Raw genomic sequence first — 24,427 nt, forward strand, 5'->3', positions numbered from 1 at the left:
AACAACCCAAATGTCCACCAACTAATTGAAGAATGAATGAACAAAATGTGGTATGTTCATGCAATAAAATGTTATTTGGCCATAAAAGGGAAGTTTTGATATATGTTACAACACAGATGAACCTTGAAAAAAGTATGCTAAGTGAAAGGGACCAGTCACAGAAGACTACATACTATAAGGTTCCATTCATATGAAATGTGCTTAACAGGCAAATCCATACAGACTGAAAGTAGTAGTTGCCAGGGGTTGGGGAACTTGAGAATGGTGAGAGACTGCTAATGGAATGAAAATGTAAAATTGCTTGTGGTGATGGTTGCATACTAAAAACCATCAAATTGTATACTTTAATTGAGTGAACTATATGGTATGTGAATTATATCTAAATAAATCTATTATTTTTGAAAAGTTTGTGAACACTTGGAAGCAAAATGAATTACAGATGAGACTCAGTAATAACCATTAACAGTCATTTTTGTTTAAAGAAATAACTGTACTAAAATCATTAAGCAAAAATGAAAATATTTTAAGCTTAACATCATCTGCAAGCTAGACAGTACTCCTAACTTACTCATTTAAAGCAGCTCAGAAAGATATGTGGGTTTTGGCTCTAAATTGGTCCTGATTCACTGGATGATCCTACCCGACTCTTTTGGGGGGCAGGTTAGAACAGGTCCGGCTGCACCTGACACTCAGCACAGGGGACATTTCCACAGGGATGCCATAAATCACGGAAAAGGCAATGGCACCCCACTCCAGTACTCTTGCCTGGAAAACCCCATGGACCGAGGAGCCTGGTGGGCTGCAGTCTATGGGGTCGCTAAGTCAGACACGACTGAGCAACTTCACTTTCACTTTTCACTTTCATGCATTGGAGAAGGAAATGGCAACCCACTCCAGTGTTCTTGCCTGGAGAGTCCCAGGGATGGGGGAGCCTGGTGGGCTTCAGTCGTGTCCGACTTTGCAGTCGCACAGAGTCGGACATGACTGAAGCGGCTTAGCAGCAGCAGCAGCCATAAATCAGGCTTGAACATTGAGCTACTGGTCTCTCTTTAACCTTCCAGAGCTGTTGGCATGTCTCCTGAGGAGCTCTATGTCCTGGAGATCTCCAGGGGAAAGCCTCGGTCTATGCAAAGCAGTAAATTCACAGAAAGGAAAGACAACAAAAATATTTTTAATGGCATACTCTAGTAAATTAATTACACAATAAGTTTAAAAATGTTAATATATTTCATATCATGACCCCAGATGAGGAAGCATGTAGAAATGGGTGATAAACCTGGAATTTTTTCCTGTCAGCTGATTGGTTCAAGCCAATAAGCTGTGGTTAAGGAAATTAGCCAAGTACTGGTAGGTCAGAGAAGAAAAATGAATTCAGTGTGGCTCCCAACTCCCAGATTAGCAGAATTCACGACGGGACACCATGAGGCTGGAACAGAAACACCAATCCTGCAGCCCAAAGCTGAGTGAAGCACACCAGGCCGTCTAGGGGATAATGGATGGATTTGGAGACATACCAGTGGCTCTGCCGGGACCCTGGTTTCCCTGAACTTGATGAGTTCAGACGACTCATGAGAGTCATCTAAGCATTCCCGTTTGGCTTCCATGATGCCGGTTCTCTTCTCTGCGGACCTTTGCTGGTCCTTCTATCTGGAGTGTTCTCCCTTCCATTTCTGCCTGGCTAACTGCCATTCATCTTTCTACCATCTCTCTTCCAGTTTCAGTTTGGCTGTCTCCTCCTTAAGTTAGCCTTCCCTGCAAGGGCCAGAACTAGTGTGAGACCAGGGAGACATTAGGATACATCATTTAAGGAGGTGCTCATGCTCAGGGTTGGAAAAGAGCAGGGTTGGCATCCAGGTGTGAGTGCCTCCTTAAATGGTGTGGTCTGGGCACCTGGCTTCCTCATCCTAGTGCTGGCTCAGTTCCCTGACATCCCAGGCTGGGCTGGGTGCCTCTGTGAACACCTGACTGTGCTCCCACAGAACTGTGAACCTCCCTGCTCTGGATACATCTCTCATAGTGAATTATAAGTGCCTGGAGATTCAGCACTATCCCTTTAGGCAGGACTCTGAGAAAGCAGAGGCCAAGTCTAACACATTCATCCTGACATCCCCAGCAACTTGCAGTGTCTAACACACAGTGGGTGCTTGCTGTCTATGGAAGGAGAAAGGAGGCAAGACAGAGGGAGAAACCTGCAGATTCATTGACTTTGAGGCTATAGTTCTTACCTTAATTTTCATAGATGTTTGGAATAGATTTTAGGGAAAATATTTAAGAAAGGAACATATTTTCACATTGATATAGTAGCAAAAATATTAAACTGTTCCTCTAATTAAAGGTTGGAGAAATTATTGAAATTTTATAAAGGGTTAGGGTAGAAACCTTGTAAGAATCTATTAGGCATTGAGTTGTATACCCCCAACTCAAATTCACCCTCAGTATACCTTAGTCTTCATCCTTAGTACCTCAAAATGTGACTTTATTTGGAGATAGCATCATCGCAGACATAATTAACTATATTAAGAAAATGTCATACTGGATAATATTTGCAACCCCATAGACTATAGCCCGCCAGGCTTCTCTGTCCATGGAATTCTCCAGGCAAGAATACTAGAGTGGGTAGCTGTTCCCTTCTCCAGGGGTTCTTCCTGACCCAGGGATCAAATCCGGGTCTCCTGCACGGCAGGTGGATTCTTTACCATCTGATCCACCAGGGAAGCCCCACTATAACTGGTATCCTTATAAAAGGAGAAACTCAGATACAGAGACACAGGGAGAATGCCATGTGAACATAAAGGCAGAGACTGGTGTGATGTATCTGTCAGACAAAGAACACCAAAGTTGCCAGTTAGGAGAGAGTCGTGGAACACCTCATAGTCCCCAGAAAGAACCAACATCACCCAGGTGTTCATCTCAGAACTGAGAGAGAATAACTTTCCGTTAAGTCTCCTCGCTGGCAGTACTTTGTTATGGCAGCCTTAACAAACTAGAGCAGAACTCCTGCTGGCTGACTCCAGGCTCAGAGATTTTCCTTTCATCAGCACCCTACCAGATGAATACTGGGTGTGCTCACCCAGGGCAGCTAGTTAGATAGGGAAGCATCAATTTTTCTTTTTTAAATCACATTGTGGTCAAGTCCAAATGGTAACTTTCCATTACTTCGCTGCCTGGAAATTTAATTTGAGTATCTGCTGAGAAGGAGACCTGGAAGGAGGCAATTTCAGCAGGAACCAACACATGGCTTTCATTGACAATAGTTTCGCCCTTGTTACAAGAATGTCTGCATGATGGCACAGACCTCTTGAATCCAGTGACATCCAACAAGCTGTTGGCAGGAGGCCCATCCCTGAAGGGACATAGTCACACATGAAGGTGACCTGTTGCCATTTCTGAACTCTATAAGTTTAAAGATTTTTGTCAAACTATCCTTGGCCTCACATTTCAAACCCTAGAGAATTCTTCAGACTCTGAGTCCGTGTTTCATCTGTAGGTAAAGCTATTTACCTCCTCACTTAATTTAATAATAATTTTATTTAAAGTGAAAAAAATCAGATCCCTCATACCATGTACACAAAAGTTCCAAGTGACTTGGAGATCTCAATTTAAAAAGCAAAGCTTTGATCTGTTTGAGAGAAAATATAAGGAAAAGTAATATATGATTTGGAAATATGGCAGGGCTCCCATGGTGGCTCAGACAGTAAAGAATCCACCTGCAATGCAGGAGATGCCAGTTTGATCACTGGGTCAGGAAGATCCCCTGGAGAAAGCAATACCTACTCCAGTATTCTTGCCCGGAGAATTCCACGGACAGAGGAGCCTCAGTTCAGTTCAGTCACTCAGTCGTGTCCGACTCTTTGAGACCCCATGAATTGCAGCATGAACCAGGCCTCCCTGTCCATCACCATCTCCGGAGTTCACTCAAACTCACGTCCATCGAGTCAGTGATGCCATCCAGCCATCTCATCCTCTGTCGTCCCCTTCTCCTCCTGCCCCCAATCCCTCCCAGCATCAGAGTCTTTTCCAATGAGTCAACTCTTTGCATGAGGTGGCCAAAGTACTGGAGTTTCAGCTTTAGCATCATTCCTTCCAAAGAACACGCAGGGCTGATCTCCTTTAGAATGCACTGGTTGGATCTCCTTGCAGGCCAAGCGACTCTCAAGAGTCTTCTCCAACACCACAGTTCAAAAGCAATCAATTCTTCGGCTTTCTTCACAGTCCAACTCTCACATCCATACATGACCACTGGAAAAACCATAGCCTTGACTAGATGGACCTTTGTTGGCAAAGTAATGTCTCTGCTTTTGAATATGCTGTCTAGGTTGGTCATAACTTTCCTTCCAAGGAGTAAGTGTCTTTTAATTTCATGGCTGCAGTCACCATCTGCAGTGATTTTGGAGCCCCCCAAAAATAAAGTCTGACACTGTTTCCACTGTTTCCCCATCTATTTCCCATGAAGGGTTGGGACCAGATTCCATGATCTTGGTTTTCTGAATGTTGAGCTTTAAGCCAACTTTTTCACTCTCCTCTTTCACAGGCTGCAATTCATGGGGTTGCAAAGGGTTGAACACTGCAAAGAGTGACTAACACTTTCTTTTCACTTCAACTCCATAATTTTGAGATAGGTAATGACTTCTTAAATAATTACAGATCATAATGAAAGAGGTTTGGTAAATTAGGTCACATTAAAAATAAAAATTCCTGTGGATCAAAATTCATCGTAAAGAAAGTGATAAGGGCAGACTACACATTAGGGTGCACACAATATATGTAAGCAGCAAATGACATGTCATCAGAAATTGGAAAAATATCTACAAGTTAATAAGAAAAATGCAAATAGCTCAGTTAAAAAATTGAGTAAAAGAAATGAGTAGACATTTTACAGAAAGAAATTCTAAATGTCCAGCAGATGTATGAAAAGATATCAAATCTCGCTATTAGGAAAATGCAATTACAGAAATTACATGATTGGCAAAGACAAAAAGTCTGACAAGATCAAGTGTTGACAAGGATGTGGAGTCATGGGAATTACTGCTGGTGAGAGCACAAACTGGTGGAAAGCAAACTCAGTAAAGGTAATGATGTGGATACTTGTCAATTAAGCTATTCCCCTCCTGAGGAAATACCTCAAGAGAGAATCTTGTACATGTGCCCATGGAAACATGTATAAAAATGATCAAATCAGAAGCAATCTAGGTATTCACCCTCAGAGAATGCATATGTAAATTAAAGTCAGAGTAAATATAATATGAAGGCTTAAAATGAATAGACTAATATCAATTGATGTGGATACATCTCAAAAATAGAAAAGTAATGGGTGGAAAAAGCAAGCTACAGAAGGAAACATATATATGAGGTATAAAAAGATGAAAAATAATACTGTATATTTTTATGGTTATACAAATATAGATTCAGAGGAATGAAAAACACAAAATTCAATATCACAATTGCCTGTAACATGGGGAGAAAAAAACAGGATTAAGAAGAAAGCGTAACAGGCTTCCACTTATCTGCAGTGTTCTACTTGGAAACTTGGTGGCATGCACATGAGTATTCATAGAACAACATCTTTAATTTTATATGCCTGAGATATTTGGTTAAAATACTTGTTTAGTGTGTGCAGAGAACGAGGCACATGCTACCCTCATCCTTTGAAGTTGCTGCCGCAGCTATGCCAGGGTCCTGGCACCACCAGCCAGAAATGGAGGCTATCAGGCTGATGCAATCTGCAATGAGCCTTCTGGAGCTCATTGAGGGTCCACTGTTCACATAAAAGAAAATACAAAATGGAAAATAAAATTACTTAGCTTCACAATATATTTAATGAAAAAAGGGATTGAGGGAGTACTACATCAGGAAATAACTAAATTATAGTCTTACCTCCATTTCCAACTCATTTAAAGCATCAATTTCAGGCAATCTTGTTTGTCTCCATCTGCTCATAAGTAATGTGTGGGAGAGCAACGCTGTCTCCTTTTCTTTCCTATCTACCTGCCAGGGATGTTTTGAGGATTTATCACCTAGTGGGCCCATAACGTGTTTGGGCATCTTTAGGAAACACACTAGAGACAGATGAAAAGAGAGAATTTTGAACAACACAGTGTGGCAGTATGTGAATTTGGCAGGTCCACAACTTAAACCACAGCATATTTTATTGAATGAAAATATATCTGTAGTAACTCTACAGAGCACATGACAAGATACTATCTCATTTCAGATGAGCTTCAGAAGATCCCACAGGGATGGAGACTTGTTTTCATCTGCAACGAACAAGTGAAATCTCCTCTGATATTACTAAAGCAATAGGAGGTTTCCTTTTATTTATTTGAAATGCATTTTTAGTAGCATGTTATTCAGAATTTGACACTATATTCTGCATTATGGAAAGTAACTTTAAAAGATCTAAATAAGTATGTGTATCTAGGAGTTAAATATTCTTTAAACCACAAGAATGGGTGACAATCTAGTTGTATACCTCCAGTCTTTCCTTTCATAACGGATTTTTCTTGGAGAATATTAGTATACTGGTATGAAAATACCAGGTTCTCTTCCGAATTGTGACTTCTTTATCTTTTGGATAAATCTCTGTGCAGCCCCAAGGCTCGTGAGGGTTTAAATTACTTTATTTATTTACTTGGCTACATCGGGTCTTAGCTGAGGCACATGGCATCTTTTGTTGCGGTGCACAGACGCTCTCACGCCTCTCCTGTGGCACGCAGGCTCTGTAGTTGCTGCATGCGGGCCTCAGTAGCTGTGGTGTGTGTTGCTCTGTAGCATGTGGGATCTTAGTTCCCAGACCAGGGATCAAGCCCACGTCCCCTGCATTGCAAGGTGGATTCTTAAGCACTAGACCACCAGAAAAGTCCTGAGGGTTTCCTTTTAAAAGCTCGAGAATTTGGCAAGAATACTGAGCACCAGTGAAAAGCAGAGGCCTTGTGGGAATGTTGCTGATGATGCAAATCTAATGAAAAAGTCAGTCTTGAGAGAGGAAAAGTAGGGTTTTCTAGAGTCAAATGAGAAAACGTTTAAATCTGGGTCTCCCGCTACCATCTGGCATACAAAGGTAAAGCCTGGGTTCTATAGAGGATATGGTCAGTTTTCCATTCTGCACAGTGAATGGGCCCTGTGCTGTGGTGAGGAGTGTGGACACCAGAGTTGGACTGAGACCTGGCTCTACTCTGCTGCTCCCCAGCCCTGGGAAATGACCTCAGCTTCTCTCAGCTTCAGTTTCTTCATTTGAAAATGAGAATGTGAAGGGTACCACCTCATAGGGAGGACTGCAGATTAAATGATGAGATGAGGTCTGCAAAGCACTTAGCAGGAGCCTGACACAGAAGGTGGTCAAGAATTGCTAGTTAGTGTGGTTATTTAAAATCATTATTAAGTGTAGATGTTTAAGGGAAATGTATTTATATAGATAGAGTGTTAGGAAAAGACAAAGGTTCTTTGCAGTTCTCTGAAATAGTAAAGCTGTTTGAAGAAAATGAAAACTCTAATATGAGAAGATATAGGTACCCCAATGTTCATAGCAGTATTATTTACAATAGCCAGGACATAGAAGGGGCTTCCAAGGTGGCATAGTGGTAAAGAATTTGCCTGCCAATGCAGGACGCACAAGAGACATGGGTGTGATCCCTGGGTTGGGAAGATCCCATAGAGTAGGAAATGGCAACCCATTCCAGTATTCTTGCCTGGAAAATTCCACAGACAGAAGAACCTGGTAAGGTTACAGTCCATGGTGTTGCTAAGAGTCAGACATGACTGAGGACACATTACATACATACACAAGCTATAGATAGATGCCACCTATGTGCCCATCAACAAATGAGTGAATACAGAAGATGTGAGATACATACACACACAGAACAGAATACTACTCAGACGTGAAAAGAATAAAACTCTGTAAGAGAGATAATTATGCTTAGTGAAATAAGTCAGAACAAGACAAGTACAGTCTATATTATCACTTATATGTAGAACCAAAAAATAAAAGAATCAGATGAATAAAACAAAACAGGAACAGACTCACAGGTATAAAGAACAAACCAGTGGTTACCTGCGGGGAGAGGCATGAGGGAGGGGCAAGATGGAGTAGTGGAGTAAGAGGTGCAAGCTACTGCTGCTGCTGCTGCTGCTCAGTCGCTTCAGTCGTGTCCAACTCTGTGCGACCCCATAGACGGCAGCCCACCAGGCTCCCCCGTCCCTGGGATTCTCCAGGCAAGAACACTGGGGGTGGGTTGCCATTTCCTTCTCCAATGCATGAGAGTGAAAAGTGAAAGTGAACTCGTTCGGTCGTGTCTGACTCTTAGCGACCCCAAGGACTGCAGCCTACCAGGCTCCTCTGCCCTTGGGATTTTCCAGGCAAGAGTACTGGAGCGGGGTGCCATTTCCTTCTCTGAGGTACAAACTACTAAGTATAAAATTGATAAGTAACAAAGATACATTGTACAGCACAGGGAGATTTAGCCAGTATTTTGTAATAAGGTAAAATGAAGTACAGCCTATAAAAATATTGAATCGGTATGTTGTACACCTGAAACTAATATTATAAATCATTTATAATTCGACAAAAAATAAAAATAGTAAAGCTTTAGAGGATTCAATAATAAAAAAAGTAGATAAAAGTCTATGAAAGTAACGGCAGGAGGAGTCAGGATGGCAAGATAGGAGGATGTAGAATTCGTCTCTCTTCACAAATACATCAAGAATTACATCTACAAATGGAATAATTCTCACAGAGCAAAACATTAGCAGAAGACTTTAGACACCGAAAAGGATAAGACAAAATCTTCTTGCAGTAGGTAGGATGAAAGAAAGAAAAGAAGAAAAGAGGAATCAGAAGAGAGACCAGCATCCTCAGTGGGACATTAAAGGTGAGAAGACATTCCCGCACTCAGGAAAACCCCTCATGTTGTGGAAATCAGCTGGGACAGAAAAGGAACTTTTGAGGATCAAAGGAGAACACAGCAATGGACTGTGGAAGGCAAGACAAAGTAAGAATTCCATGCGTGATCTGTATTGCAGCCTCATGCACCCCAACCTGAGCTGTGTCTCCTGTTGGGAGGGTGTGGGGGTGTTAGGTGCTGGAAAGTAGGGTGTGGACCCAGGGAGGGAGACAGCTACTGGCTGTGAAAAGCCTGAAGGGACAGGAATAAAGAGCTCCACGACCAGGAAAGCTTGCAGAAGCCCATGATACTGTAGAAGAAAGGCATCCCTGAGTGGCATGCACAGGCAGGGAGGCCATTGAACCCACTTCCCCTAGGTTCTGTCTCCTAGGGCGCTCGGAGGGGCACCCATCTGGTCAGGCACCCCTACTCCTTGAGCAAAGGCCTCCTCCATCCAGGAAGTGTTCAGGGTCATAAGGGCTGCCCACGGCAAAGCCTCCTCTGGAATCAGTTCTGGGTGCCCTTGCCTGAGACGGGAATCCACCAGTGCTGGTGTGGTCTGAGTGCTAAAGTGTGGGGTGAGGAGAGTGGTTTCAGGGAGAGGACAGCAGCTGGTTGTGCAGATACAAAAGAGGGGACGTGAGTGAGGAGCTCTATAACCAGGAATGCCGCTAAAGGAAGCCTGGTCTGCCTAGGAACCTATGTGTGTGCCATTGTTGAGTGATGGGCAAGGGTGGAGCCACCCCCACCCCACACCCCAGCCCCTGCCTCTGTGGGCACTGGGAGGGACCCCACCAGAAAAACCATGTCCCAACATGGGACACCCCCTGTAGCCCAGACTCAGGACTGAGAGATGGATAGCCTTTTCTTGATTCCAGTCTACTGCAACTGCCTGACACTTGCTTCAGTCTGTTGCACCTGCCTGCCGGTTTCCACCACCACAGGCACTTCACACACACCCCAGTTTGGCCAGGATATCCCTCCCTGGCCTAAGCAAGTAGACAGTCAGACAGTGTCACTCCGCTGGGTCTGACTCTTTGTGGCCCCAGGACTGCAGCTCACCAAGCTCCTCTGTTCATGGCAAGAATACTAGAATGGAGTGTGATTCCCTACTTCAGGGTATCTTCCCAACCCAGGGATCAAACCTGTGTCTCTTGCATCTCCTGCGCTGGCAGGTGGATACTTTACCACTAGCACCACCTGGGAAGCACCCACCCCCCAAGTGAGTAAATGTGCCCCTATTAGTCACTGCTTTTGCTCCCTCTTGCCTATGGGCCTGAGGGGGGCACGCACACCAAGGTAAGGGTGAAATCAAAGGCGAGCCCCAGGGGTGCTGCAGCTAAGAGGAGGAAAGGAAATCTCTCCACGCAGTTGCACCAGCTGTGGATTCAATCCCTGCGAGCTGCTTGGTAAATCCCGCATCTGTGGAATATCTGAGTGGACAATGAGTGTTCCCACAGCTGAGACTGGTCTAGCTTTAGCAGCAGTGAATTTTGGGGCAAGTACATGAAGGAGTTAAGCCAGATCAGAGTCTAAGCTGCTGAAACAGTGCCCACCAGTGGGTCCAGAGATCTACCCAGAGGTATTGAAGGGCCTCCTGGGGAGGCGGGGGTTGGCTGTGGCTCACTGCGGGAGCAAGAACACCAACAGTAGTTCAGCTGCTCGGTTGTATCTGACGCTTGTGACCCCATGGACTGCAGCATGCCAGGCTTCCCTGTCCACTGACAGTAGAGGCCCCAGGAAAATATTATTACTACTATTATTCTTTTTTGTTTGTGTCATTTTGTTCAGTTGTTTTATTATTTATTATTTGTATTTTAAATGTATTTTTAAATACATTTTAAAAATTGTTTTTGTGCGCTTGTTTTATGTTTTCTTTGGTATTTTTTTAGTTCACTTTCTGTTTTTGTTAGTTTAGTCTTTCTTGATGTTTGCATTTTTTAGTTTCTTGTTCTCTTGTTTTTCAGGGTTTTTTCTTTCTTTTCTTTTTTTCCTTGTTTGTTTCTATTTTTTTGGTTTTGTTTTTATCATTTGTCTTGGGTTTGGCTTGTCTTTGCTTTCTTTTCCTTTTTTCTTTTTTCTCTTTCATGCTGCACAGCTTGTGGGCTTCTTGATTCCCTGACCATGGGTCAAGCCTGGGTGGGTGCATCAAGTCCAGGATGTTGGACCACCAGAGAATTCCTGGGCCCAGGGAATAGTAATCGGCATGTGTTCTCCCAGAGGTAGCCACGTTGACACCAAGACCTGGCTCTCCACAACTGCCTGCAGACTCCAGTGCTGGACACCTCATGCCAAACAACCAGCAAGATGGGATCACAGACCTACCCAACATCAGACATGCTGCCTAAAGTCATCTTAGCTTGCAGACACCCCCAAACACCACGTAATGTGGCCCTGTTCATCAGAGGGGAAAGTCTCAGCTTCACACACCAGAGCACAGGCTCCAGTCCTCCCACCGGGAAGACTACACAAGTCCCTGGACCAGCCTCATCCACCAGGGCATAGACAACAGAAGCAAGAGGAACTGTGGCTCCGTAAGCTGTGGAAAGGAGACCGTAAATATAGTAAGTTAGACAAAATGAGACGACGGAGAAGTGTCCTGCAGATGAAGAAGCAAGGTTAAAAAAAATCACACAACCAAGTAAATAAAGATGAAATAGACAATCTACCTGAAAATGAATTCAAGGCAATGATGATAAAGATGACTCAAATTCTTATAAACAGAATGGAGGCACACATTGAGAAGACACAAGAAACGTTTAACAAGAACCTATAAAAACTAAAGAACAAGTAATCAGTGATTAATGGCATGATAACTGAAATGAAAAAAAATACACTGGAAAGAATCAACAGCAGAATATCTGAGGCAGAAGAACAATTAGTTAGCTGGAAGACAGAATGGCAGAAATAACTGCCATGGACCAGAATAAAGAATGAAAAGAAATGAGGATGTCTTAGAGACCTTCAGAACAACATTAAAAGCACCAACATTCAAATTATAGAGGTTCTAGAAGAAGAGAAAGAAAAAGGGACTGAGAAAATATTTGAAGAGATTATAGTGGAAAACTTCCCTAACAAAGAAAATTAAATAGTCACCAAAGTCCAGGAAGTGCAGAGAGTCCCATACAGGTAAACCCAAGGAGAAACACACCAAGACATATATTAATCAAACAAAAATTTAAAACAAAAGAATATTAAAAGCTGAAAGGAAAAAGCAATAAGTAACATATGAGAGAATCCCTATAAGGTTATCAGCTGATTTTTCAGCAGAAACTCTGCAAGTCAGAAGGGAATGGCAGGATATATTTAAAGTGATGAAAGGAAAACACCTACAACCAGTTTCTCTTCCAGAAACTATCTCATTAAGGTTTGACAGAGAAATCAAAAGCTTTAAGCAAAACCTAAGAGAATTCAGCACCAAAAACCAGCTTTATAACAAATGATAAAGGAAATTCTCTAAGTGAGAAACACAAGAGGAAGACCTACAAAAACAATCCCAAAACAATTAACAAAATGGTAATAGGAACATACATATTGATAATTAACTTAAATGTACGTGGATTAATGCTACAACCAAAAGATATAAATTGGCTGAATAAATAAAAAGACCTGTATACATGCTATTTACAAGAGACTCACTTCAGACCTAGGGACATATACAGACTGAAAGTGAGGGGATGGAAAAAAATATTCCAAGCAAATGGAAATCAAAAGAAAGCTGGAGTAGCAGTACTCATATTAGACAAAATAGACTTCAAAATAAAGACTATTACAAGAGACAAGGAAAGATGCTACACAAAAATCAAGGGATCAATTCAAAAAGGAGATATAACAATTGTAAACATTTTTGCCCCCAAATAGGAGCACCTCAATACATAAGGCAAATGATGACAGCCATAAAAGCAGAAATCAACAGTAACACAATACTAGTGAGGGACTTTAACACCCCACTTATTCCAGTGGATAATTCATCCAGACAGAAAATTAATAAGGAAACACAAGTCTTAAATGACACATTAGACTTATATGGGCTTAACTGATATTTATAGGACATTCCATCTGAAAGCAGCAGAATACACTTTCATCTCAAGTACACATGGAACATTCTCCAGAATAGATCACATCTTAGGTCACAAATCAAGCCTCAGTAAGTTTAAGAAAATTGAAATTGTATTAAGCATCTTTTTTGATGACACTGCAGTTAGAAATCAATTACAGGAAGAAAAGAAACTGAAAAAACACAAATACATGAAGGCTAAACAACAGGCTACTCAATAACCAAGTGATCACTGAAGAAATCAAAGAGGAAATTAAAAAAAAAACTAGAAACAAATGACAAAAAAGCACAATGACCCAAAAACCTATGGGATGCAGCAAAAACAGTTCTAAGAAGGAAGTTAGCAATACAACCTCACCTCAAGAAACAAGAAAAATCTCTAATAAACAATCTAATCTTATACGTAAAGCAACTAGAGAAAGAAGGAAAAAAACCCAAAGTTAGTTGGAGGAAAGAAATCATAAAGATCAGAGCAGAAATAAATGAAATAGAAACAAAGAAAACAAAAGTAAAGATTAATGAAACAAAAAGCTGGCTGTTTGAGAAGATAAATGAACTTGATAAAATTTTACCCAGACTCATTAAAAAAAAAGGGAGAGGACTTAAATCAATAAAATTAGAAATAAAAAAGAAGTGACAACTGACAGCACAGAAATAGAAAGGATCCCAAGAGACTACTACAAGTAAACATAAACATTAATGGAAAGCCTGAAAAACGGGCAAATTGTTAGAAAAGTACAACCTTCCAACACGGAACCAGGAAGACACAGAAAATATGAACAGACCCATCACAAGTAATGAAATTGAAACTATGATTAAAAATCTTCCAACAAACAAAAGTCCAGGAACAGATGCCTTCACAGGCAAATTCTATCAAACATTTAGAGAAAAGCTAACACCCATCCTTCTTAAACTCTTCCAAAAAATTGCAGAGGGAGGAACACTCTGAAGCTCATTCTATGAGGCCAACATCCCCTGGCACAAAAACCAGACTAAGATACAACACACAAAAAAATTACAGGCCAATATCACCGATAAACATAGACACAAAAATCCTCAACCAAGTACTAGCCAACAGAATCCAACAACATATTAAAAGGATCATGCACCACGATCAAGTCATATTCACCACAGGGATGCAAGGATTCTTCAATGTATATAAATCAATCAATGTGATACATAATATTAACAAATTGAAGAATAAAAATTATATGATACTCTCAATAGATGCAGAAAAAGCTTTTGACAAAATTCAACACCCATTTATGATAAAATCTCTCCAGAAAGTGGGCATAGAGGGAACCTACTTTAACATAATAAACATCATATATGACAAACCCACAACAAACATCATTCTCAATAGTGAAAAACTGAAAGCATTTCCTCTAAGATCAGGAACAAGACAAGGGTTCCCACTCTTACCACTATTATTCAACATAGTTTTGGAAAGCCTAGCCTTGGCAATCAGAGAAGAAAAAGAAATAAAAGTAATGCAAATTGAAAAATAAAAATAAAACTGTCATTGTTTGTAGATGACATGATACAATACACAGAAAATCCTAAATATGCCACCAGAAAACTAGTAGAGCTAATCAAAGAATTTAGTAGAGTTCCAGGATACAAATACACAGAAATCTCTTGCATTTCTATACACTAATAACAAAATGTCAGAAAGAAAAATTAAGAAAACAATTTCATTTACCATTGCAACAAAGAAAAAATACGTAGGTATAAACCTACTTAAGGAGATAAATGACGTGTACTCAGAAAACTATAAGATACTGATGAAATAAATCAAAGATGACACAAATAGAAGGAGAGACATACCATGTCCTTGGATTGAAAGAATCAATGTCATGAAAATGACTATACTACCCAAAGAATCTACAGATGCAGTGAAATCCCTATCAAGTTACCAATGGCATTTTTCACAGAATTAGAACAAAAAAATTTACAATTTTTTTATAGAAACACAAGAGACCCCAAATAGTAAAAAACAATCTTGAGAAAGAAAAACGGAGCTGGAGGCATCAGGCTCCCTGTCTTCAGACGATACTACGAATCTACAGGCAATTGCAATATGGTACTGGCACAAAAACAGAAACATAGATCAACGGAACAGGAGAGAAAGCTCAGGTACAAACCCATGCACTGATGGTAACCTAATCTATGATACAAGAGGCAAGAATATACAATGGGGAAAAGACAGTTTCTTCAATAAGCTGTGCTGGGATAACTGGACAGCTACATGTAAAAGAATGAAATGAGAACATTCCCTAATATCACATAGAAGTAAACTCAAAATGGATTAAAGACCTAAATGTAAGGCTGGACAATTAAACTCTTAGACAGAAACACAGGCAGAATACTTTTTGACATAGATCACAGCAAGATCTCTTTTGATACACCTTCTAGAGTAATGAAACTAAAAGCAAAAATAAACGAATGGGGCCTAATTAAACTTAAGTTTTTGTAAGTAAAGGAAACCATAAACAAAACAAAAAGACAACCCTCAGAATGGGAGAAAATATTTGCAAATGAAGCAACTGGCAGTGAATTAATCTCCAAAATATATAAACAACTCATGCAGCTCAATAACAAAAAGACACAAAACAACACAATAAAAAAATGGGCAGAAGAACTATTAGACATTTTTCCATAGAAGACATATGGGTGGCCAACAAACACATGAAATGCTCAACATCACTAATTATTAGAGAAATGCAAATCAAAACTACAATAAGTTATCACCTTATACCAGACAGAATGGCTATCATCAAAAAATCTACAAACAATAAATGCTGGAGAGGGTGTGGAGAAAAGGGATGGGAATGTAAGTTAATAGAACCACTATGGAGAACAGTATGAAGGTTCCTTAAAAAACTAAAAATAGAACTACCATATGACCTAGCAATCTCATTCCTGGGCACATACCCAGATAAAAACATAATTCAAACAGATACATGCACCCCAATGTTTGTCGCACCATTATTTATAATAGCCAGGACATGGAAGCAACCTAAATGTCCATTAACAGAGGAATGGATCAAAAAGATGTGGTACATGTATACAGTGAAAGTCACTCAACCATAAATCAGAATGAAGTTGTGTCATTTACAGAGACATGGATGGACCTAGAGGCTGTCACATGGAGTGAAGTGTTAGAAAAAGACATATTATACATTAGTGCATATATGTGCAATCCAGAGAAATGGTACATACGAACCTATCTGTAAAGCAGAAATAGAGAGAGATGGAGAACAATCATACTGACACCAAGTGAGGGGAAAAGGAGGGTGGGATGAATTGGGAGGTTGGGACTGATATAGATACACTACTATGAATAAGATAGATAACTAGTGAGAAACTACTGTTCAGCACAGAGAACTCTACTCGGTGCTCTGAGGTGGTCTACTGGGAAGGAAATCCAAACATGAGGGGATGTGTGTACCTGTGGCTGCACAGCAGAAACTATCGCAGCGGTGCAAAGCAGTAGACTCCAGTTTAGAAAAGTGGTCTGTGCCATGTGGTTGTCTGCTTTCCCAAATTAAAAAAATAACCTAAAATCTTCTTAAATCATGGGGATATGGGATGACAAAGAATAACAGGAGAAACCAAGTTATTTCCTTCTTTGTTAAGCAAAAAGCGTTCCGGATACAGACCACTGCATGGGAGGATCTGACCAGACAAACATCTCCTCTGGAGAGCTGTGGGGTGTTTCCTGGGAGTGGGAAAGGGAGGAGCAGTTCGGAGCACAGGAGCGTTAGTCAGAGCCTTAATGCCCAAAGGTGCATTTCTGCATAAGTGCAGAGACAGCGATTCTTTAAAGAACCACACCTACAGAGGTGCACCTAAGACACCAAGGACCTCCAGGCAATGGCACAAACTAAATAACAGAGGCTGAGTAGAAGAAGCGAAGCTACATTTGGAGGTCATTGACTGGGCTAATTTAGTGAGGATGATGGTAAAAGCAAAGGCTATGACTGAGGCACCAAACATTCACAACAAAAGCCCCGGGAATGCTTTACAGGGAAGCGTGTAGAACTAAGTGGAACTCCATCATTCTAATGAGGTGAATGGGGAGGGACACAGACCACACTTCCTACTCGCCACTGTTTTCTCCATTACCTCCTACCCCCTCTCAGGAAGTACTGGCTAAGGGAGAACCCACCTCCACCTTCTTGCCTCTTTGGAAAACTTGTGTTAGAATCACTTTCCAAATCTTGTGGCTATAATGAATCTAGACAAAGAAAGAGAAAACAAACCCGAGCTTAAAACATACACATGTATATGTATACACACATATTTACATACTGAGATAGATATATATATAATTTTTAGCTTAGGCACTTCATAAGAGCAAAGACAAAAAACAAAACAGCCTTCTCAAGTCATAGAAAAAAGTACAGGAAAGAATATTGCAAGCTAGGGGCAGTCTTGAAGTACGGTATCTTACTCTGTGATGTAGGTACTACATGCTTTACAGTAAAACCATTTCCAAGATGAAATGGCAGAAAGGCAAAAGCTCAGTTAGATAACAACAGTAAAACAGACACTTTTTTTAGGCTTATGATGTACTCAGATGCTTTAATGTAGGGTCCATTTTACCACCACAGAATCCCCCTGGGAGGCTGATTGGTCCCATCTCAACAGAAAAGGCAAGGGCGGGACTTGTTCAGGGTCCTCCAGCTGGGAGGGCTGGAAGGATGCTGACGTGAACCCAGGGCCACCTGCCTCTCAGGCCATGCTGTCGAATAGACCATGTCACATTCCTTAGAGAAACCCAGGGAGGTGTCCTGCTGATGCTCTGAGGACTATCTACTTATCACAGGCACCCTAGAGAGCTAGTTCGACACAGCAAGCAAGGCCCAGCCAAGTGCTCTCTGGGCAAGCTGCGGAGGACTCCGAACGCGACCAATCACGCAGTCGCAGAGAAAGCTAGGGACAGGCCCCGTGTTCCAGAGCGGCAGTCTCAATAGGGCATCACTATCATGCCATGTAGAAAGATTTTAAAAGGGATGTGTGTGTGTGTATAGGTGCATGAATATCGTGTATCCCTGCTTGTTTAAAGACATTATCTGTGTCTGGGGAATCTATCAGTAATTAGGATAGAAAATAATCCTTAACACTGTAAAAACTTTGCTTGCTTTTCCTAGTGACTATCTTGGCCCCATTTGAAAAAACAACTGTGCACACAGGAACACAAGATTTGGATTCCCTCTCCAAAGTTGAGAAATAATCACTGAATGAAGCAGTGCGGGGACAGAGAAGGGCAGGTGGAAGGAATGACGCTTCAGGCCACAGTCAGGGATGGGAGGCACGGAGCCTGCGTCACCCTCAGCCCTTATCTGTCAGCTCAAGGAGAAGGGAACTGGCCTGGCCTGAAGGGCACCATAAAAGGCGAGGCAGGAGGAGGACGAGGATGCACAGAAAGATGCCCTTTTAGGAGAAACACAAATCCCGCGAGAGCTGCCTAAGACATTATCCTGGTCTTCCACTTCCAAGACAGGGCAAAAAAAAAAAAGCCCTTGTGGTTGTGAGCATAACTGTAGAAACATCCAAAACCAAAGCCCTGTTACTTTCTAAAGCAGATCGGTTTGGACAAAAGAGTCACACTTCAGTGGAGAAATAAAGTTCACGAAAACCATGCAGTTTAAAGACGTATGTTCCAAAGAATATGTTAGAGTGAAGAGTAAGGACAAAAAGAAGCAGTGAAGTTTAAAACAACTCCCCTTAAATACAGTAACTTCGGAGGGCATCTTGGAACATTAACCTAAATTCTCCGCAGGTATTCAGCACATATGCGTACAAGGCCTGCCATCTGCTGACAAGGTTTGGTACTGCTAGTTTGGAAAGTATTGACGAAGCAGTGGATTTTGTCAGAGGATAATTTACTCAATTTTGTAGCAAGTGCTTAACATTAACTACAAATAACATTAGTCAAGTCTCAACAAATATCAGATCTTGGTCCTCATATCTGTATATATTTCCTATTTTACAATATAAGACAGAACACCTACTTCTGGGCAGGAAGAAATTCTGGACTGGTAGCCCTCCCAGTTACTACTCTCTTCCTCCTGTTAGGTAAATGGAATCATACGGTATGAATTCTTTTCAGTCTCGCTTATTTCATAAATATCATGTTTGTGGGAGTCACCCATCATATTAAGCATAGGAGTATCCTGATCACTTTCTTTCTATGAACAGATCACAATCTTATCTACTCTACTGCTGATGAACATCTGAATTGTTCCTAATTCTCGGCTATTACAAATAGCATAGCTCTGGACGTTCTTGGCTATGTCTTTTGGTGAACATATGTCTGCATTTCTGTTGGGTGTATGTTTGGAAGTGATACTGCTGGGTCATAGAGTATTAAGTATGGACAGAGTAACATGGAAATATATATTACCATATGTAAAATAGCCAGCCAATGGGAATTTGCTGTGTGACTCAGGGAACTCAAACTGTGCTTGGTAACAGCCTAGAGGGGTGGGAAGGGGTGGGATGGGGTGGGAGGTTCAAGAGGGAGGGGACATATGTATACCTATGGCTGATTCCTGTTGATGTATGGCAGAAACCAACACAATACTATAAAGCAATTATCCTTCAATTACAAATAAATAATTTAAAAAAACTTAGTAATAAAGCTAAAATTTTCTAAAGTAGCTACACCAAATAAATTCTAAACAACCACATATGAGCAAACACAGGAGAGCACTACATACTTGCCAACTCGATGCTACGGGTCTTTTAAAAATTTTAGCAATGTTAGTGGAAATGCAGTAGTGTCCTGTGAATTTAATTTTTATTTCCCGGGTGACTAATGAGAGGAATGTCATCTAATACGTTTAATAGCTACGTGGGTATCCTTTTTTTTGAAAGTCTACTGCCGGGAGTTCCCTGGAAGTCCAGTGGTTAGGACTAGGCACTTTCACTGCTGTAGTTCACTACCTGGACGGGGAACTAAGATCCCACAAGCTTCATGGTGCAGCAAAAAAAAAAAAAAAAAAAGTCTCTTGCCCACATTTCTATTCAGTTATTTGTCTTTGTTTTATTGACATATAGGAGTTCTGTACAGATTCTAGTTATGAGCCCTTTTTCAGTTATATGTATTACCAATAACATCTTCCTCTTTGTTCTTGTCTTGGATGAAATACACACTAATTTAAGTACAGACCAATAGAACATCAAGCAGAAGGGAAGAGGGATTTCCCTGGTGGCTCAGATGGTAAAGAATCCACCCGCAATGCAGGAGACCTGGGTTCGACACTTAGGTTGTGAAGATCCCCTGGAGGAGGGCATGGCAACTGACTCCAGTAGTCTGGCCTGGAGAATCCCCATGGACAGTGGTGCCTTGTGTGCAACAGTCCATGGGATTGCAAAGAGTTGGATATGACTGAGTGACTAGCACACACAGAAGGGAAGGGAGAATTAACATACTTAAGTTCCTTACTTAAGAACTTACTTAAGAATGGTCAAACTACCGCACAATTTCACTCATCTCAACGCTAGCAAACTAATGCTCAAAATTCTCCAAGCTAGGCTTCAACAGTATGTGAACCGAATACTTTCAGATGTTCAAGCTGGATTTAGAAAAGGCAGAGGAACCAGAGATCAAATTGCCAACATCCACTGGATCATAGAAAAAGCAAGAGAATTCCAGAAAAACATTTACTTCTCCTTCATTGACTATGCTAAAGCCTTTGACTGTGTGGATCACAACAAACTGTGGAAAATTCTTAAACAGATGGGACTACCAGACGACCTGACCTGCCTCCTGAGAAATCTGTATGCAGATCAAGAAGTAACAGTTAGAACTGGACATGGAACAACAAACTGGATCCAAATTGCGAAAGAAGTATGTCAAGACTGTATATTGTCACCTGCTTATTTAACTTATATGCAGAATACATCATGGGATTGGCTGGATGAAGCACAAGCTGGGACCAAGATTGCCAGGAGAAATATCAATAACCTCAGATACACAGATGACACCACCCTTATGACAGAAAGCGAAGAGAAACTAAAGAGCCTCTTGATGAAAGTGAACGAGAAGAATGAAAAAGCTGGCTTAAAACTCAACATTCAAAAAACGAAGATCATGGCATCTGGTCCCATCACCCACATGAATGGGTCCCATACCATTCATGGCAAATAGATGGGGAAACAATGGAAACAGTGACACTTTATTTTCTTGGGCTCCAAAATCACTGCAGATGGTGACTGCAGCCACGAAATTAAAAGAAGCTTGCTCCTTGGAAGAAAAACTATGACCAACCTAGAAAGCATATTAAAAAGCAGAAATATTACTTTACTGACAAAGGTTTGTATAGTCAAAGCTATGAGTTTTCCAGTAGTCAGGTATGGATGTGAGAGTTGGACTATAAAGAAAGCTGAGGGCCAAACAATTGATGCTTTATAACTGCGATGTTGGAGAATACTCTTGAGATTGTCTCGGACTACAAGGAGATCCAACCAGTCAATCCTAAAGGAGGAGACCAATCCTGAATATTCATTGGAAGGACTGATGGTGAAGCTGAAGCTCCAATACTTTGGCCAGCTGATGTGATCAGAGCCAACTCATTGGAAAAGACCCTGATGCTGGGAAAGATTGAAGACAGGAGGAGAAGGGGATGACAGAGGATAAGAAGGTTGGATGGCATCACCAACTCGATGGACATGAGTTTGAGCAAGCTCTGGGAGTTGGTGATGGACAGGGAGGCCTGGCGTGATGCAGTCCATGAGGTCACCAAGAGTTGGACACGACTGAGCAACTGAATTCAACTGAAGTTCCTTATATTATCTAGAAAGTATTTAATTGACTAATTATATTAGATGTAATACACCAGGGATACAAGCAAAAAATGCTATGGTAATCACTAGAAGAAAAAAATAACATAATGTATAACTCATCAGTTAATATATAGGGAAGCAGAATGACAAAAATATTTGACTAAACTAAAGAAGGCAAGAAAGGAGAAAGAAAAGAACATAAAACTAGTAGGCAAAAGGAAATTAAAAAACTCAAATATATCAATAATTAAACAGAAAATATGAAGGCTGAAAATTAAGAGAAAAAGATAATATAGGAAAATTGATACCAAGAAAGCTGGAGTATCAATTTTAATATCTGCCAAAATAGATTGGGAACAAGTAAGAGCAATATATACTGACAAATAAAATAATGAATGAAGAAGACAGGCTGTTTATCTCTCCTCCCACCCAACAGAATATATTAGAGTATATAAAACAATGACTGGCAGAACCATGGGGGAGCTATAGATGGATCAATAATTATTGTTCAAAATTTAAGCACACTTACCTTAAGAACTAATGTATCAAATTGGCAAAAGATAAAAAAATATATAAATTTGAGTAACAGAATTAATAAAGTTACCATAATATGGAGTTATTAGAACCTTAAACACAATGAGTAAAGAATACAGCTTCCCTTGGTAGCACACTTGGAACATTTACAAAAATTGATTATGGACTAGGTCACAGAGAAGCTTCAGTAAATTTCAAAGAGTTTATCCTATACAAATATGTTTCTTCCCACAATGCAGTAAAATTACAAATCGATAATATCAGAATATTTTTGGAAAAAACCCCATATATCTGCAAACTAGAACACACATCATTTGAATAATCCTTGGATTAAAGACTAATTATAGAGTAAGTTATGAACTTACTAAGACTTGATGTGAGAGACAGTGCTCCATGTTAAAACATGTGGGATGGGTTAAAGTAAGACTCACAGAGACATTTTGGAGAATATCTTTGATATTTTGGTGAGAAAGACTTTCTAAATAAACCTCCAAAGCATAAATCAGAAGGTTAAAAATTAATGGATTTGACTCTAGAAAACTCAAGTTTCACATCATAAAGAACATCATAGACAAAACTAATAAATGAGCAATAGATAAAAGAAAATGTTTGTAGTATTACCAATCTATAATACACAAGAAAATCTCAGTTAACAATAAAAAAATACATGAAATCCCAAAAGAAAAACCAGAAAGAATGCTAACAGGCTGTTCATAGGAGGGGAACCCAAATGGCTAAACTGTACGTGAAGAGGTACTCAAACTCACTAATAAGAGAAAAGTAAGTAGAATTAACAAGTGCTGGTAAAGAATCTACCTACAATGTGGGAGACCTGGGTTCAATTTCTGGGTTGTGAAGATCCCCTAGAGAAGGGAAAGGCTACCCACTACAGTATTCTGGCCTGGAGAGTTCCATGGACTGGATAGTCCATGGGGTTGTAAAGAGTTGGATGTGACTGAGTGACTTTCACTTTTCACTTTTATATGCATCAAGGTGACAAAGGTTAGAAAGACCAACTATGCCAAGGACTGTCGGGGATGTGAGAAAACAGGAATCTGTGTGCCACGCAAGTGGGAGTGCAGATGGGTATAGCAATTGGCTAGTGTGGTGACCTTGAAGTATGAGTGTACCCTGTGACCATGTAATCCTATCCCTGGAGCACAAGCCTCAGAAAAAGTCTCCCTGAGACTCCTAAGTGGAGCTGCACAAGGATATTCATGGCAGCAGCACTGTGGGAGCTGGGCACGAGCCGAATACCACCGCTAGCAGGACGGACACGCACAGGAGGGCAGATGCACTCTACGGAGCACAACAGAGCAGGCCGCGGCACTGCACAGGCAACAGCTGGATAAAAGCCAAGTGGACAAAAGCGAGAAACGGAGTGAGACACACATGGCAAATTCATACAGACCTAAAATGTACAAATGCAGAAAACAATACTATTTATTATTCAGAGATGCAAATTTAAAGACATGGGTCATTGTTTAAAAAGGTGTTTATGAGGGACTTCCCTGGTGGTCCAGGAGTTAATATGCCACCTTCCAAAGCAGGGGGTGAGGGTTCGATCCCTGGTAGGGGACCTAAAATCCCACATGCCTTGAGATCAAAAAACTAAAACATAAAACAGAAAGCAATATTGTAACAAATTCAATAAAAACTTTAAAAATGGGCCACATCAAAAAAATGTTTAAAAAAAAAAGGTATCTAAGATATGTACGAGACAGAATGAGAATAAGGATCAGAGATGGAAGGGAAAAACTCAGTTTAAAAAAGGATACCAAAAGTTCGCATGGACTGATGAATTCTCTGTATTTCATATCCAAAAACATTCCCAAATAAATTAACAAGAGTAGACTTATGATCACAAAAATGTCTTTAAAAGCATGATCAAAGTTAGCCGTTCCCAGCTTCCATTCATATGGAAGCAGTAGGTGTGCTCCTTCGGGGCCCTTTCCTTCTTAAAAATGAGTCCACTGGGTCCCTGAGGTCCCTTGGGAATCAAGCAGTCTGATTATTAATTTAGTGAATTCTTCCAGCTTGGGTTAAGGGTCGCCATGTAGGTCTGCTGGGGATTCTGTGCTTCTTCTAGAACAGACCTTTCTCTGCCCTCTTCTTTCCACAAACACACCCTTTCAGAGTATGCAAATCCTGTCACCCCACT

At 40.8% G+C, this 24,427-nt stretch overlaps 1 protein-coding gene across 22 annotated transcripts in view; it reads right to left on the bottom strand.

The window, feature by feature from the left end:
* TTC23 (tetratricopeptide repeat domain 23) overlaps window positions 1-24,427 on the bottom strand; it is a 159,429-nt gene that overhangs the window by 63,118 nt on the left and 71,884 nt on the right. The gene's annotated exons all lie outside the window — the stretch shown is intronic.

The sequence above is a fragment of the Bos grunniens genome, chromosome 21 (genome assembly GCF_055505025.1).
Source record: "Bos grunniens cultivar Pamir isolate PY7600 chromosome 21, Bosgru_T2T1.0, whole genome shotgun sequence".
NCBI classification, from domain to species: Eukaryota; Metazoa; Chordata; class Mammalia; order Artiodactyla; family Bovidae; genus Bos; species Bos grunniens.